The sequence below is a fragment of the Eurosta solidaginis genome, chromosome 3, assembly GCF_040869045.1.
Source record: "Eurosta solidaginis isolate ZX-2024a chromosome 3, ASM4086904v1, whole genome shotgun sequence".
Taxonomy (NCBI): Eukaryota; Metazoa; Arthropoda; class Insecta; order Diptera; family Tephritidae; genus Eurosta; species Eurosta solidaginis.
The window spans coordinates 213,303,301-213,321,857 of record NC_090321.1 but is presented as its reverse complement, the minus strand read 5'-3'; the positions used below and the strand labels follow the sequence as shown (position 1 = coordinate 213,321,857).

Sequence of the window (18,557 nt, the reverse complement as noted above, 5' to 3'; positions counted from 1 at the left end):
CACTTTGACTTGAACTATTAGCGTAGCTTTTTCGTTGCGCTATTGTTACGCCTCCTCCCTGTATGTATGTGCGAACGTGTTGGTGTGTTTGATATTGTTGTTGTTTATTCTTCTTTTTCTATTTCTTTAGCTTGCCGTTACGGCATTTTACGTGGCTTGGTATTCGTAACGGTGCGGTTACACTCACATGTATGCTATATGCATTTGTTGGTGGTGTTTTTGGGTGACAGTGGTTTTTGTGCTCCCACGGTAGGCGAAAAAAGCTGTTGATGTTGGTGTTGTTTGTAGTTGTTTATGCTTTTAAACGCTGTTTGTTGGCGAGGCATAATGCGTGGAATATCATTTTTTTTTTACGTTTCACTGTTGTCCGCTGGTGGTGCGGTTGGTGGCGCAGCTTGTCTGAATGAGCGATGCCGAGTCATTAGTTGATATTTTGACGGTCGAGTGACAGGGTGCGTTTCGGAACGGCAACAGTTTTTCCTGCTTTTGCGTTAAATCGACGGTGTTTTCATGCTTTTCGGACCATTTATCGTGATTAAGTGATTTTTGTTTTGCTAGAAAATATTTTTAAAATAATCAAATGTGACAGCAGAGATATGATCTAAAGCTAAGCATAAATTGGATAAGAGCTTACTAGACTCGAAAAAAATATTAGTCTTGCTAAAGCTTATTTTTAAGCGGATCATACTTTTCTCAAAAGCTCAGTGTAAATCGATTTATGTGAAAGAATAAAAAAAAAAAAAACAATTGGACGTGATTTTTATGGTTCTTTGCCAGCGAATGAGAAAAAATCTTGATAACACATGTGGAGATTCTGCATATAATGGTAAGACGCTCATTTTTTTACGTTGCAATGCAAAATTAAAATAAATATTTGGCGCTATTTATCCTGCCAATAAATGCTACTTTTGACTAGGTAGGCAATCGAAAAGTAAGGTCCTCTCTCGGCAATTGAAAATCTTACTATACAAGTCAGTTGTCGTACCCGTCCTGCTATATGGTGCAGAAGCATGGACCATGACAACATCACATGAAGCGGCTCTCGGAGTGTTCGAGAAAAAAGTTCTTCGAAAGATTTATGGACCTCTACCCGTTGGCGATGTCGAGTACCGAAGAAGATTTAACGATGAGTTGTAGGAGCTGTACGCAGATATCAACATAGTCCAGAGAATTAAAACGCAGAAGCTGCGCTGACTAGACCATGTAATGCGAATGAAAGATGACGCTCCAGCCAGGAAATTGTTTCTATCGGAACCTATGGAAGCATAGGTAGAGGGCGGCCTCCACTCCGTTCGGAGGACCAGGTGGAAACGATTTAAACTCCCTTGGGGTGACTAATTGTCGCCGGTTGGCAGAGGAAAGAAGCAACTGGCGCGCCTTGTTGTACGGTCATAACCATTTAAACCAGGGATGGAAAATAATAATAATTTTTTTTTTTTCGGAGTCGAAAAAGTGTTGGTCAAAAAATATTCCTATGTGAAAATATTTGAGTTCCTAGGCATCTCTATAGTAATATCATGTCAAATCATGCATCCTTTTTATTTTTCGAACTTTTTCGATAAAAGTCCACATTTAAAATTAAAATCTGTATTTTTATTTTTTGAGTCGGATAGAAATAGTTAAACTCGGACTTTTAAAAATAAAATTCCGGAAATAAAAGTTAAATCCGGACTTTATTTTTAAAAGTCCGAGTTTAACTAGTTCTATAGGACTCAAAAAATAAAAATCTAAAAATAATTTTTATCTTGATCCAAATATATTTAAAGCCAAAAATTAATAGTTTTGCAAGGAATTATATTATAAAAGGAAAACAAGTTCGGAACAAATGCAGAATACATACATTTGTCAAAAAAAAAAAATAAAAAATCGGTTTTTAGAGATTTTTATGCTGATTCCAACGGTATATTTATTTTTTGGTGCAAATGAAAGGTTTGGGGGTAATTCCATGTCAAAGGCGAAATTATGAATTTTTCAAATCAAAATATCTCCGAAATCCATCGACTAGGATTTCAAAAATTAAAAATTCAAAAAATAACTTATAAAAATACCTTTCATATGATGTATATACATATATCTTTAACTTTTCTAGTCTTTATTTACCAAACATTTGAAAAAGCTCTTTTTCGGTGGAAATTTTTTAAATTTTATTTTTTTCAAAAAAAGGCTTAACTAAAACTATCTAAAACTATTCTTATCTATTCCAAAGCTTCCTTTTAACCTAGTTAACTTAGTCCACAAATTTTAAACATGTACTTAGTCTACAAATTATTATTAAAAATAACCCTTAGCCGATCCAAAACCGGCTACGCCATGCACAGTAATTCTGCGTAGAACACCTTTCAGCAAAGGCGGCCTTTGGCCGCGCTTATAAAAACTAACCCTGGGCTACGCCATGTCAAGTCCGGGTGTGTGATATAACCGTGACTACCGCCACGGTGATGTCCTTCTGCGTAGTACACCTTTCTGCGTAGGCGGACTTCGGCCGCACTTTAAAAAAATAACCCTTAACCGATTCGACACCGGCAACAAGAAAACAAAACCCGTCAATGTTCTGGGCGCACTCGACCAATTATTTTCATGGCCCTCTGCACATAAATATGTACCTTCATAAGGCACCAAACCCCACTCCTGAAGAGCTGCTAGTGCATCTCTTGTTAGTGGACCACTTTGGTTATAGCCGAAGATTTTAAAAATGTTTAATAAGTTTAAGTTATCCATGTTATCACGCACAATTAAATTCCACTTTTGATAATAACGGGCTTTTTACAGTTATTAAAAGCTTTATTCTAGAGTTGCCAAGAAAATACATAACAATAAACATAAGAGTTATAAGGTAATATCATCTCGTTCACAAATGCAAAGTTTTAAATAGTTTACCTTTGACGTATATTTTAGCAAAAAAACATTAGCAATGTTATACATTATGTATTTTTGCAATTAATTAATACAATTCATAAACCCATACATACATAAATAACATCATATATATACCAACATCGATAAAAATAATTGAACTCGTATGACACCTTCTTTGTTTTTCGCCCCTAAAAAATCAAGTTATACCTTCTAATATAAGATATATATACCAAATTAAAGGTAATGAAATTATCTTCAACACGATAGTATTAAAGTATTTTGTCAATAACACATTTTTTCAACTTATTATTCGATTTATGATAAGTTAGCAATTATTTTTCCATAAAAACATAATTTTATTATAGAATTTCTTCTAAATGTAGATGTTTTATATATCAAACAAAACCTTGTTTTATTACCTATCTAAAGACATTACAATTTTCAAGATTGACTCAATAGTTTCAAAGATATTTTGTTTTAAAAAAATGTAAAATTTACCTTTTGACGTGGAATTACCCCTATAGTTATTATTTGCACCAACAAAAAAATTATACGATTGAACTCACCATAACACCACTACCGATACTCATATAAATTTTTTTAATTTGACAAATGTATGTATTCTGCACTTAAGCCACAGTCTCAGCCCCTGGTTTAAACGGTTAAGCGCCAATTAGTAAGTAAATAAATTATCTCTGAGGAGATTTAAGCCGAGCTCCTCTCACGATTTGCGTCGGGACCCTCTTTAGTTTCCCATCGCGCCGCTTCCAAACGGCAATATGAATTTTCACTTACATGCTTTTTGATGTTACCTTGCCCGGAACTTGAACACAGGACCTTCAGTTTGTTAGGCAGAATACGCTACCACCACACCTCGGCGGCCGATAAATGAAAATAAATACATTTTAATACCAATATTCCGAGCGCTAGCTGTTAGGATGATGTTTTTTTTTTTAAGAACGCGCTGAACCGTTTCCTCCTGCACCTCGCACTTCCTACATCTGTTGTTACTGACGCGGCCCAACTTTTAAGGATGTGACGCCAGAGGGCAGTATGAAGTTAGTTTTTGCATCATGAGCCTTTAGTCTTCTCTCATTAGAGATAAGATAAACTTTTTGAGTCTAACGGATTTGTACATGATCTTAGAGATTTTTTAGCTCCTCGCTTCTGTCCACGTCCTTCCTGCAAGATGAATAATATGCAATTCCAGTCTCCGTTTGATTTCTCTCAAACGGATTGGGACGTCTACCGTCGATTCATCGAATACTGCAGCCTCCTTTGCCAACTAATCCATATTTTCGTTACCTTCTATCTATTTTTGACCGGAAACGCAGCATAGATATATTGTTCGGCCTGAGCGAAGTCTCTCCAATGCTTCTTTGCATTCCTGGACACTTCTTGAGAAATACTGTTTGCGATTAATGCTTCCTTCAGAATTTTTGCTGCTTTCTCCGGCTACACTTTCCGCCTGAAATACACTGTAGCAATCTGCTAGCCTGTAAGATCTACTAATTCCTGGAACGACGTAGTAAACAGCAGACCCGACCCTTTCCGTTAATTTGGAACCATCGGTATACACGTGCATAGTATGTTCTACTATTTCCGTACCCTTGCTCCAACCCTCCGACTCTATTACGGCCCCAAGATGTCCTTCGAAGCTCAGTCCGTTCGCCTATATTTGATGGTGCTATACTACTATTGGCATAAGGCTTGCACTAAAGCTGCCCCAAGGCATTAAGCTTTGATGAGAGGAGACCCTGTTTTGCAAACATTTTTTTAAGTATTTTAATGTTAGTTGTCCCGTCCCGTGAGTCGGAGACCTTCGGTTAGGAAAACCAGCACCCAATGTCTTCCCAACGGCGGCCGCACAGAATTAGGCCTTCACATGTGCGGTATTGGCTACATCAGAACCGTATTTTGACAATTAAGGCAGTCCCGAGACCGGTATTGTGGCTCCTCCTCTGATTACAACACAACGACGGTATTTAAAGTACTGTCGGAATGAGAGCAAGAAAAGCTAGGTTATTTGTGTAAACAATCTATTAGATGAGCCACCATGGGCATCAAGCTAATGATAATTAAAGTCGTATTTCAAAATAAAATAAGTAGGGTGCCCATACTTAAGTGACCGTTTTGTTATAATTTCAGTATTATTTCCGGTTGATATCGGTGTTTTTTTTTTTTGTTCAGAACTAACTCGACTGCTGCTTGAAATACCCTACAAAGTCAACTTGTGAAAAATGTTTTATATTCGGAATGTTTTTCAAACACGCCCCATTTTTAATTCCGATTAAATAACTCCCCATCTAAGAAGTTTGCTGCTGACGCCCCATCTCTGCAAAAGTTCAGTACTTTTTGATATATGGAGTTATAAAAAAAAATTTTCTTCAAACAAATTCTGAGATAGGGCTTTTTCGAAACGGTTGCCGAGATAGAGTGATACTCCAATCAAGCGTCGATATATAGATCATTTAGGGGCTATTAAGAGATAGTGAACCAGTTCGGATTTGTCCTTGCGGCTATTCGGAACCAGTTATGTAAAATGACGGATTGTTTTCGTAATTGTTTCGGAAATCAAATGAGATAATTTTTAGACTGTTTCGTGAATATTTCGGAACTATTTGGGGATTGTTCTTTTTTTAACTTTTTCGAACATTTTGGGATATATCGAAACTAAAAAAAAAATACTTGGTGCGATTTATCTTCAGGTAGGTATAGGCCAGTGGTGGATCTAGGGGGGGCTATGGGGGGTTAAAGTCCCCCTCCCTCCGTTCGAACTAAGTCATTACGTGCAAGGTTGAGGTATCATACGTGCGAGTTACGTGCATTTTGCACGTAACGGCACACTGAGGACACACGGTATGGTCTTAAATTTTTTATGCGTGAATATTTGAATATTTTTACCGAATGCATCTTGGATTTTTTACAGAAATTGAATTAAACTCACTTTCTTATGGTTAGGAAGCTCTGGAAAATGAAATAAGTGGCATAGAGGGCTCTATTCGTTACAAACTTAACAGCATATTGTCAGCCCCGTCCATACTTGTTATAATTCTATTTATATTTTTTAATAATAAAAATACGTTAAGTAAGCAGTAATTACTTTGTTCCGCCAAGTATAAGAAAAAACTTAACGCCGGCACATATGGCTCGTCTTGTCATCGAAACGACATTCCATCACTTTCATCGCCTTCTTCATTTTCGAAATTTTCTGCTATTGCTGGCACTTGCTTTTTTATTAAATATCTGATAAAAAAATTCTTTTGTGGCGTTGTATGCAAAATATTTCCTTATCTTTTCATTTCTACGTTGTGTAAGTGATGACACTTGATAATCGATTAATGTTTTATTATCAGCTGATTACCAAACTGCCACATCATCATAACGAAAAAAACGGGCCTGCTTCGGGATCATTTCGAAACTATTTGGGGATTAATTCAAGACTTTTCCGAAATCATTTAATTATGGTATCGGTAATGTTGTTGGAAATCTTCTAGGAAGACAGGTAAAAGAAATAGCTGGAAAAAGACGTGGAAAGCGAAGCGTGCAGGGACGAGTACAGGGATGTGTTCATAATCTACAAATGTAATGTAGGAGTCTTGTCTTGTTTTGTTGATTTTCCGACAGGGTGGATAAATGATGTATATTGGAACGATCCGTCATACTTTGTCAAATTTGGGCTTGAGAAAAACCGGTCTCGGCGTTGTGCTATCATCAGTGTCCATTTTCGTTCTCGAAAATCGTTCCAATATACATAATATAGGAGTCTTCTTTGACACATGCAACGATTTCAATAAATGTCATTTCATCAATGATCATGAATGGTCAGTTATTTTGAAGTACATCCAGCCCTATTGCATCAAGATGACTTCACTATGAGGGTTGTAAGAGGCCATGAAATCAGTACTATCAGATAACGTTGCAATTGTCAAAAGTTGAAAGTTTCTTCCAGAAATTATATTTTTTATGGATCGAACGCTTCGGTATATACACACATGACTGGAATTTTAATGCCATGTTGATCGACAAAGCGGAGAAGACAGTCTTGTTTATTAAGAAATCTAAGGTCCAAAATTGGACTAAGCCTAAACTTGTAGAAGAAACCTTGTACAAAATATTGTGACGAATATTAGCAACACTAAGGAATACTATCATCTCTAAGCCAAAAAAAGGCAGTGACTTGTATGCACATCAATAAATCAATCATTATGTCTATATATATGGCTTTACAAGCAGCGGAGAGCAACGCACAAACACATGCATATATCTGAGATACTCCCAAAAGTAGGCAATAATTTGTGCAGGTATCACTCACATATACACGCGTATATGAGAAGCTATAAACGTAGTTATAGCTGGTAACTAACTAGTAATTTCTAGAAATAGAAGCGTCTAGAAATATGCCAACGAGGAAACCAAACAGTATAAAAGCAGCAACAGTTGAGGCACGACAAGTCAGTTTGATTTAAGCAAGCTATCAGTTGCGAAGTATAAGTGTTATTTTCAAGTAGTCTAATAAAGACCATTTTTACATTATTCAATATTGGAGTTATTTATTCAACAGTTTAGTGATTCCAACGTTAGCAGAAGATTTGAAATAAGCGGGATTTTAGTAAATTCGTTACATTTGGTGTCAGAAAAGGAATTGTTGAATTAATTCCAGAGTTGCAGAGCACAACAAGGACATGGCGGAGTTAAGTGAATTAAGGATCCAGCAACTGAAAAATGAGATGGAGAACCGTGGATTGAATACAACCGGCAATAAGATCGAACTTCAAGCACGGCTACGAGAGGAATTGGATTTGGAAGGAATTAATGTGGACGAATATGTCTTTTATCCTGATGTGAAAGAATCAACAACAAAAATTGAAGAGAAAAACGAAACATCGCAGACAGTTACCAGCACAGACTTGAACATGATATTGGCTACAATATCTGCACAAACATCGACAGTAACATCAATGTTGTCGCAAATGTCAACTCAACTGGAAGAACAGAAGACATATATGGCATCACAATTGGAAATAGAGGAGACACGCATTTCAGAAATGTCGTCACAAATATCAACCGTTATGGCATCCCAACTGAATCACGTTTATTTCATTAATGGTAGTAAGTATTTTGAACTAAATTGAGAACAGCAAGATACATTCGAACTTGATGTACTTGAGAATGCCGGTAACATCGCCGTATGCTTGCGCAGTCAAATTTGACATTTGGCTGAAAGACTATGAAGTGAGCTCGGTACATTTTTTTTTGAGGTTGGCCCATCGTTGTGGAGTGCTGCTGAATATAGTAAAACATTTTTCTTCAACTCCGTAGAAAGTAATTGCAGCTGTACAACATTCTGCAGCATCAACACCACATAAATTGAGACTGTGGGTTGCACAAGGCGAGTAATCAGCATTCGAGTTTTTGTCGAGAATGTGACGTAGTGCTCCGTTGTAAGCTCCTTTCATATTGGCGCCGTTATCGTACCCTTGTGCACGACAATCTTCAATCAAGTATGGCAAATTAGATCAGCGATTTTCTGACCAGTTTTTTGGTTACAATTCACGAAAGCCAAAAACCGTTCTTGAATTGTAAAATTTGTTGCTTTCGAATTGAAATGGAGTTAGCGCAAAATGAACGTAGTCGGCTTGACTAGCATCAGCCATAGCATCAACGACAATAGCAAAATACTTGGCTTTATTGCCTTGATCTAATATAGTTTCCCTCATGTTCTTTGCACAAATTTCTATAAATTCGTTCTGAATGTCTGGGGAAAGATAGTGAACTTGTAAAATTTGTGCTGCTGACTTTCTCCAAATGATCTCTAAGTATCGGATCATATTGGTTTATGAGATCTAAGATGCCCAAAAAATGTCCTTTATTTCGTTCACCAAGATATATACTTTCTCCTCTGAAAGCTAGGCCTCTTTCATCCCAAAAATAAAATATTGTCCAAAATTCTATATAAAATATCTTTCCACTTTTTAGTTTCAGTGATTAGCTGTTCATTGATAAGTGTATCAATTGTAGCCTCCTTGTGAATTAGATTTTGTAAAGATCGCCATTGAATATAACATTTACGCCCCGATTCTAGTGTGGTAACAAAATTATTCACCACGGTAACGAAATCATGTGTCAACTGTTATACCCTTTTGGTATTCTACCCGCGAAAGTAGCCGGATAATTTTTTACCCACAAAAGTAGGTGGTTACATCGAAATAACCGCACAACAGCTGTTGTTTAGAAAAAGGCAAAACTGAAAAATAAAAAATTGTAAGCGCAAATAAGTAAAGATAATAGTAAAAAAGTGTTGCCTCTTGCTATACATAATTGTTTACATTATGTACTTTCGCAGAATAAATTACAATATAACTATGTAGAAACTTATCATGCATAATATACATATACACATCGTCCCGTTTATTCGTAAACCTCGTATCTACAAGTGAGACATTTTCGGTAAAGCGAACACGGTTGCCACATCATGTTTTCATTTGGGACCAAAATCCATCGAAAAAAAGGACCAAACTTTTGTTTTATTTTATTAGTATAAAATACAAAATTTTAGGATGTTTCCATATACAATTTTACTAAACATAGTGAAGACTTTCCTTTAATTCAAGCTGAACATACATGACATAGGCTAAGTCTATGTCTTTCACGAACCAAACGTTGTGAACCTAGTTTTGGTCACAAAGCTCTTGGTTCTAGCATTATGTTGTTGATTGCAATGAAATAAAATGTATAGTGCAGTTAGGTTTTAGTAAGAAACGGTTCAAAATTTGCGCTCTGGTGCTGCCGAACTATGTAAGTGGAAAACTCAGTAAATCATAAATGAAACTAGGCAATTTTGTTAGTGCTATTTTTATAGATGCTTACTTTTTCCCTTAACGTTTAAACTTCATATCAGAGCCTAGATTCAATAAGTGTGAGTTTTGATCCCATGCCTCAGGGGTTCTGCTAGTACCTACGAGAATAATTTTATACAAAATCTTTCTTCCGAAATCAAATCTCTTTTGCATTTGCTTCCTTTTGTCTTCAAGTTAAAATATTTCTTGTGCCAAGATACCTAGTTTTCAGTTACCTTGCCTGGCTTAACACCACAATAGTCCTGGAATTCCTTGAACTCATTGAGCTGGTGAGAAAAATTTAAATATCAACATGTCAAACGAGAAGTAATGCATAGAATTTCTATGTATAAGTTTTGAAAGTGTTAGGCTCACGGCAGAGTACTCGCTATAAGCTATGCTGGGAGAGAAGCAATTCTTATTTTCATATATTTTACATATGGTGTTTTCTTTTCTACACGAAAATGTCGCCTTCACGCCATCACTTTAAAAAATTGTGTTCTGTTGTAAAATCAGCTTAGCCTCAATAGAGGGCATCATTATCTTTTCTCAACAACCTACCCCTAAAAATGGCCATAAATGCAACATTACTTGCCCTCGCTGTCATTGACGGTGCAGAAAAGAGCCCTGTCAATTAGCTGATGAATCACACGAAGCTGAAGCGAATGCTATATATGTACGTATGTGTCGCATCATGCCTCACTCAAAAGCAATTTGCGATCACAGTTGACAGCGAACAACCACATGAACTGCATTTTTTGTAAAAATGGTTACAATTTTTGTTCTTTTTAAGTCATGCAGGGTGGCACTGGCCATTTTAAGTGGCTACAATTTCACAAGGCGAAGTGAGAATCTTAAAAATGTTTGCCCCTGAAAGTGGCGATATTTTCGTGTAGAAAAGAAATCACCAATAGTGTTTGATAACCGATCGAAATATTTAGCCGTTATTAATATTATTATAAAAGAAGAGTTTTTTTTTTTTTTGATTAGTTGGTTATTTCATCAACAATTGACGACAATGTGTTTGCCAACACTTTTCTTTTTAATGCCTGGAATAAATTATTTCCTAGGTGAAATGTTATTGTTTTGGTACATTTTATTGACTGAGCAATTTTTTATGGTGAGAGTTCCATTGAAGTTAATTCAAAATTATATGGGGGCTAACGAAAGTGTGGCGAATTTTTGGGCAATATTGTGAATTTTTACCTGAGTGAAAAGGAAAGAGAAGTACCAATCGTGGCTACTGCCTAAAAAGGACCAAAATTGAAAAAAAAGGACCAGCGGACCAAATGGGGTTCGAAGGGACCATTTTTGGTCCAAATGGCCCAAAGTGGCAACCGTGAAAGCGAAGAAAACTACCTTTCAAATTTCTCCACAGACACTGGTGAGTTTTTCGTTGATGACAGCGTTACCACTTGGGCCAGAATCGCGGATAAAGAAACTGGTAACGATATTCGGTTACATAATGTTCTGGGTACTAATTTACCGGTAACGCTCAGAATCGGGGCGTTAATGTGATCTTGAGTATTTTCGTGTGAAGGCAATTTATCGTATAGCTTCTTCCATACCTGGAATTTCGAATATCCGCAGAACAAATTTTAGGTCGATTTAAAGTATTGGTGCTTAATAGATGGCATGGTTGGCAATAAAAAGCATTGTTACTGGCACTCCACACTAACCAGTCACGCTCCACTTTCTCTCCATTTGGCAATTCTTACGATTCCTACGAGGTAGGAAATCCCTCGTCATGACAATCATGTGGAAAACTAACAGGACACTTTTGATGACCTCGACGAGTTAGTTCGTTGGCTTCTTCAGATCGCAAAAGCTCATTATTCACGGTAACGATATCGAAGTCGTTTAAATAATCTGGATTTTGATACAGAGTTGGTGGTATTGTTGGAAGACTTTTTGAGGATGAACCTTCATCAGTGTCACGACGAAAACTTCACGATTTCGGATTCATGTAAACATACATTTTTGTTTGATGTTTTTATTTTCTCCTCAGGCCCAGGAAAATATCATTATCAATATTCGTCGCTCGTGAAATTCGGCTTAAAATTTACACACGGAATAACTAAAGACTCTCTTGAATTAAAAAAAATGTCTTAGTACCTCCAAATCGCGGGCCCCCTGAGAAACACATTTTTGTTTGATGTTTTTATTGTCTCCTCAGGCCTAGGCAAAAAATCATTATCAATATTCGTTTCTCTTGAAATTGGGCTTAAAATTTGCACATGGAACAACTAAAGACTCTTCTGAATTAAAAAAATGTCTTAGTGGAATCCCCCATGGGTTGGTTGCCGTCAGTCGGTCACTGAGTGGATTGCGAACTACGAGGTTTGCAGCAGAGCGAAAGGGTCCAAAACCCGAAGTCATGGCCAGATGAAGCAATATAACTCAGGTGCGCCATTTGAAAGGATCGCTATGGATATCGCAGGTCCATTTCCTACTAGCAACCACGGAAACAAATACGTACTGGTGGTTAAGGATTATTTCAGAAAATGGCCAGAGGTATACTCAATCCCAAATCAAGAAGCGGAAACAGTAGCGGAAGTGTTTATAAACAATTGGGTTGCAAGGTTGGGTGTACCAATAGAGTTACACTGTAACCAAAGCAGGAATTTCGAATTAGCTGTGTTCCAGGAAATGTATAAATCATTGGGCATTCGAAAAACACGGACAACTGCATTGCATCCTCAGTCCGATGGTATGGTGGAACGATTCAATAGAACATTAGAGGAGCACTTAAGGAAAGTAGTGGACAAGTTCCATAAAGAGTGGGATACCCGCATACCATTATTCTTGATGGCTTATCGATCAGCAGTGCATGAGACAACGGGCTAAACCCCTGAAAAAGCATCTTTTGGCAGTGACCTTCGACTGCCAGCTGATTTGAAGTTTGGGATAGATACCCATGCGGAGAGAAAAGTCAAGAAAACCACTGGTGTTTTGGAAGAAGAGCTGAGATAAATACACGATCCGATAAGGCAACGAAAAAAGATTATGAGTGACAAGATGAAAGCCAAATACGGTAAAGCATTAATTCGCATGGTTTTCAGGAAGGAGATTTGGTGCTGTTATACAACCCACAACGGAAAAAAGGTTTGTCTCCGAAATTGCAGTGTAACTTGGAAGGCCATACAAAGTTGTAAAACGAATCAACGATGTAGTTTACCACATACAAACCACGAACCAAAATGAAAGTGGTTCATCTGGAAAGGCTGGCGGCGTTTAGATCGAGAGATTTGTCTGATCGGGACGAGCAGACTTAGGTGGAGGGCAGTGTGACGAATATTAGCAACACTAAGGGATACTATCGGCGGCCACCGTGGTGTGATGTTAGCGTGCTCCGCCTACCACACCGTATGCCCTGGGTTCGCACGCCGGCAAAGCAACATCAAAATTTTAGAAATAAGGTTTTTAAATTAGAGGAAGAATTTTCTAAGCGGGGTCGCCCCTCGGCAGTGTTCGGCAAGCGCTCCGGGTGTATTTCTGCCATGAAAAGCTCTCAGTGAAAACTCATCTGCCTTGCAGATGCCGTTCGGAGTCGGCATAAAACATGTAGGTCCCGTCCGGCAAATTTGTAGGGAAAATCAAGAGGAGCACGACACAAATTGGAAGAGAAGCTCGGCCTTAGATCGCTTCGGAGGTTATCGCGCCTTACATTTATTTTTATTTATTAAGGGATACTATCATCTCTAAGCCAGTTCTAAGCAGTGACTTGTATGCACATCAATAAATCAATCATTATGTATATACATATGTCCATACAAGCAGCGGAGAGCAACGCACAAACACATGCATATTTCTGAGATACTCCCAAATGTAGGCAATAATTTGTGCAAGTGTCACTCACATATACACGCGCATATGAGAAGTAATAAACGTAGTTATAGCTGGTAATTGTATAGCTGGTAACTAACTAGTAAATTGTAGAAATAGAAGCGTCTAGAAATATGCCAACGAGGAAACCAAACAGTTTAAAAGGAGCAACAGTTAAGGCACGACAAGTCAGTTTGATTTAAGCAAGCTATCAGTTGCGAAGTATAAGTGTTATTTTCAAGTAGTCTAATAAACACCATTTTTGCATTATTCAATATTGGAGTTATTTATTCAACAGTTTAGTGATTCGAACGTTAGCAGAAGATTTGAAATAAGCGGAATTTCAGTAAATTCGTTACAATATCTAGGAGTCATTCCAGACAGAAAGTTGTTGCGGAAGCTCAACGTAGAGCAGAGAGTTGAGAAGTCCTCGGCGGCACTTTATGCATGTAAAAAAATGCTGTACCCCGCGTACTATCGCCCTCTCTCTCTCATTGGGTATTTACAGTGATTGTGAAGCCTATCCTACATTATGGGGTCCTTGTTTGGTGGACAGCCATCCAAAAAAAAAAAAACTAGTGGGTATGTGCAGGGTATCAATGCTCAGCGCTACGCCGCCTGCACCGTGTACACTTTTTGGGAAAATATCAGCATTTTTTTCGGAACAATATCGGAAGTGCTTACGGATACATTTATAGACTGCTTTAGTAAGCTTAACTTCTGACCATGAATATGCCCCAAATTTATTACTTTCTTTATGTGGTACGCTTAGTGCACCATGCGCTTATGAATAATGACATTAACCTTTTTTCTTTTATTGACTAAGAAATTTCTCATTTACATACTTATCTTAATTACTGCTTATAATTAATTTGACTAAACGCAGAGAATTCCGCGCTTGTCAAACTTTATGATTTGGTTTTTTATCGCTACTTTATTGTCTAGAATTATTATAGGCCAAAAAATTAACAATGCCTGCCGTCTTATATAAAAATCCAAAGCAAACTGTAATTGCTCCAATAGTTCACTTCATAACATTTTCTTAACTCTTTTATAGATTGATTTAATTTCTCTGTGTGCCTCATTGTTGTGAGTTAAATTTGCATGCCAAATGTTTCAGGTGATTGCAGTGGCGTAGATAGCTTTTAGCGATGGGGGGATAAGGGGGAGGCAATCAATTTGACAATTTTATTTTGACTTTCAAGTTATTTTTATTGGTTCTTTTTTATAATCAGGAGAATCACTTATTATATTGTATATAAACAAACAAAAAATAGGGATACATTACGGTGCTGCAAATTTGAATTTATTTGAATCTTCTCATGGTTCCCTATCGAATTTCGGTACTCTACGAATTTGTGCATAGTAACGCAAACTCAAGCTACCATTCTGGTGGCCTACTTATGGAATAATATGGTCTTTTTTTATAAATGAAGTGATATCGATACGAATTACATATATGACTGGGTGAGTTCAAAAAATATTGAACAATCATAGATCAATTCTTCAATAATTGATGATTAAAAAGCCATCATATATTGTATAAAAAATGTTAAAAACTTACTTTCTTTTGCTTTTTTCCAATTGTCGAATTTCGTGTTTACTAACTGACCCAAAGTTTGTGTTCCCTTGCCACCACCTTTAGCTAATGCTACACATGAAATACAAAATGCATCCTGGTGAAATTCTAAGCAGGCAGGCCAGGAAAATTCTTACAGCCATTTATAACAAAACTTTAATTTTCGAGCTTCGAACTTTTATAGCAACGGAAACGCATAATTTTTAGATGCACCCAAACATTTTTCGTCGAATCGACTACGGTAATATTTAAAAGGCTACAAAGGATGTCTCCTGTTTAAAAAAGATGTTTAATTTATATCAATAAATTCATTTTAGTGTATTTTAATGAAATAAGACAAAAACAGTTTAGCTTTTTAATATTATCTATACAAAAAATCAGCAAAAAAACATATAACACAAGTATACACGGTTTTGGATCTAGGCAAATAAAAGTATTTTTTAAGACAATTTATGACGCTGAATCCGATTCCTCATTCCGTATTTTAATATTGATTCTAGTTTTTAATACAGTCAATAAATTCATTTTTAAAGATTTTTGTCAAATAATATTCATTTTATTAACTTAAAAGTAACAAATCAGAAATGAAGATTGGTGGAACTTTGCCCTTTATATTGTTTAGTATCTGTTTCGCGTATTAGAGTCCAACAGTAGTCGCTCATCATGCCTTCATCCCGAAATCCTTGGTATCGTCTTTCAATTTTGGCTAGATCGTGGTGTAGCCGCTGTCATTGTTCGTCGCTCGTAGCACCCAAGTTTTCCGGAAAAAAAATAGAGATAGGAATGCAGAAAATGCATCTTTGGAGACATTCTAGCTCCAATCTTTTGATAATTTTCCAACATATCTCCAATAATTTCCTTAAAATTAGGGGATTTGTGATTACCAAGAAAGTGGTGAACGATATTTTGACAAGATGCCCATGCGGCTGCTTTATCGGGCGTTAAACATTTTGTAAATTTTTTATCAGCCATTAATTTTCTAATATCAGGTCCGAAAAATATTCCTTCTTTGATTTTTGCATATGACAATTTAGGAAACAACTTGACTATGTACTGAAAAGCCGGTCCTTCACGGTTTAATGCTTTGACGAAGTTCTTTATAAGGCCTAGTTTAATGTGAAGAGGTGGCAGGAAAATGTCTTGTGGATTTACAAGTGGTTCAGCGGAGACATTTTGCTGTTCAATCTCATATTGAGTACGACTTTGCCATTCCTTTCTCACATAATGATGTTCACTTGCGCGGGTATCCCACAAGCATAAAAAACCACAAAATTTGTTGAATCCAGATTGCATCCCCACTAAGATACCAATTACCTGTTGAAATAAATTTCGGTATCCATGACTTATGAGTGTCGGCTACTCTGAAACCAAAGTAGTGCAGATACGCATCTTTGAGCGAATTTGTTATTATTTTGCCACTTTTTATAATCATGTACAACCACAAACGTAACAGAAACACTTTGAATCAACTTTGCAACACTGTCTGCATTTTTATTTGCTGTAATCACTTATATTATTTGACAGTTACAGTTGAAATGACTTATCAAGCAGTGGAACTATTTAAAAGCTGCTATAACAGCACAATGGTGCTATCATGCGACAACTCGGAAACTAGAATCAATCTTAAAAAACTGAATGCAGATTCGTATTCAGCATATCAAGTATAGTTAAGAATCGTTCTTATCTGCTCAGATCCAAAAGTTGACCTGAATTTGTAAACTTGTGTAATTTAAGGAGGAAAACCAAAAACAAAAACATGCGTCGTCGTTTCGACGAAGTATGATATTCTAGGGTTAATAAATTGAACTTTTGGGATTCACTTAAACGTATATCGACAAAATTTCCGATGTCATTTCTATGTACGACTTCTTGAGGGGTGAATTTTTCAACGCTCTCTTCACTTTTCTCGACTGAAATTCGGTTGACTATATTTTCACTGCAACTTGACTTTTCCCAACGAAGTCTTTTCGAAGTTGATAATTCTGCAGGGTGTTCTTGCAACTAGCAACCTTTTCATCATTATATAACAACGTAAACAACAATGAGAACGTGATTATAAAATAGGTTTGTTATTGGCCTCCAGGCGTGCTTATTGCTCAACGAACATATGTAAGTAAACTGAAAGGCCGCGGAACAATGAAATTTTTCATATACATATATGCGTTTATAAATATGAAGGAACTTCAGACTTGGCTATTGATATTTATGTCGCCTTGCTCATTCACATACAAAATTTCGCGAAGCACTGTTATGAACATTCTCCCTATGCAACAAAAATACTTGCGAACATACACATTTTGTGTCGTATTCATTGCGAAAAATGTTAGAAAAGTTACCAAAGAGTGGGAAAAATAATTCCACTTGCAAAGTTTGCCAGCACCCTTAGCCAAAGCCATATATGTAATACTCCTATATTGCTGCAAAAGGCTAGGTACATTCCCAAAGATCAGAGTGCCGATATATTGTTGTTCAAAGGTTTTTGTTTTTGTATTCAATAATCGAATGTACCTAAATTTTAATTTTTTCTTGTCACACTTATCCTGCTGCTACAATCACAAAAATTTTATAGGCTGTCTTGTTTTGATTTCGAATTCAAAACACATTGCGAGCATTTTCTATTAGCAATATAGGAGTATTACATATATGGCCAAATCCAATGTCAAATTCTTCTTCTTATGCTTTGCTTGCAACAAAAGTTGCAAGTTGGCTACTTTCTCATGTCAGATGGCGCTATTGTCGCTCAATTTACCGTTCTCCATAAAAAATAAGTACAATCTACTCATAATACATAAGATTGAGTAAAACGCATCTATATGAAATACTGCTTATGTAACAGGGCTTGAAGTTTGAATAATGCGATTCATGACGTAGCGAGATAGAGATGTATTGTCGATCGCGATACCGTTACTACAAAATTTTAAACGTCAGCCGTACTATTCTCCTTCGTTCATGAATTCGATTTGGAGATGCGCAACGAGGTCGACTGAACTTTGTGTATACTAGTGTAGTCGGGTGGCGTCGTGACACAAATTCATAACTATCATGAAAAGATTGTTTTGTTTCTAATTTTAGAGTGATATAAATGATTTAATACAGCAAAGAGGTTAATGGCATATCGAGAAATGAATGTATACATGAATACTTATAAAATTATATTTTCAATTTCCCATGGGGGATTGATCCCCTTGACAGCCCTCTATCTACGCCAATGGGTGATTGCATGTTGCCGAAAAATAATTTTCGACAACTGAGAAATTTTTACTACAAAAACACCGGTAAATATGCAAATGACAATGGGCCACTTAGATCGCTTATCAGAGCAAAAAAATAAAATAAAGGGACAACAAATTAGGAAAAACGACTAAAAACCTGCGCGGAATCCTATTGTGGGTAATGCAAGTAAATTTGTATTTCGTTTTAGAAGAACAGTAAAGTTCAGTGGTCATAAAGAGTATAAC

At 36.6% G+C, this 18,557-nt stretch overlaps 1 protein-coding gene across 1 annotated transcript in view; it reads left to right on the top strand.

Annotated features, from left to right (window-relative positions):
- The first annotated feature begins 436 nt into the window (after positions 1 to 436).
- Poxn (Pox neuro) overlaps positions 437 to 18,557 on the top strand; it is an 83,796-nt gene continuing 65,675 nt past the window's right edge. Inside the window, exon 1 of the mRNA XM_067777999.1 lies at positions 437 to 826. The gene's annotated coding sequence lies outside the window, so the exon portion shown is untranslated. The remainder of the gene's footprint in view (positions 827 to 18,557) is intronic.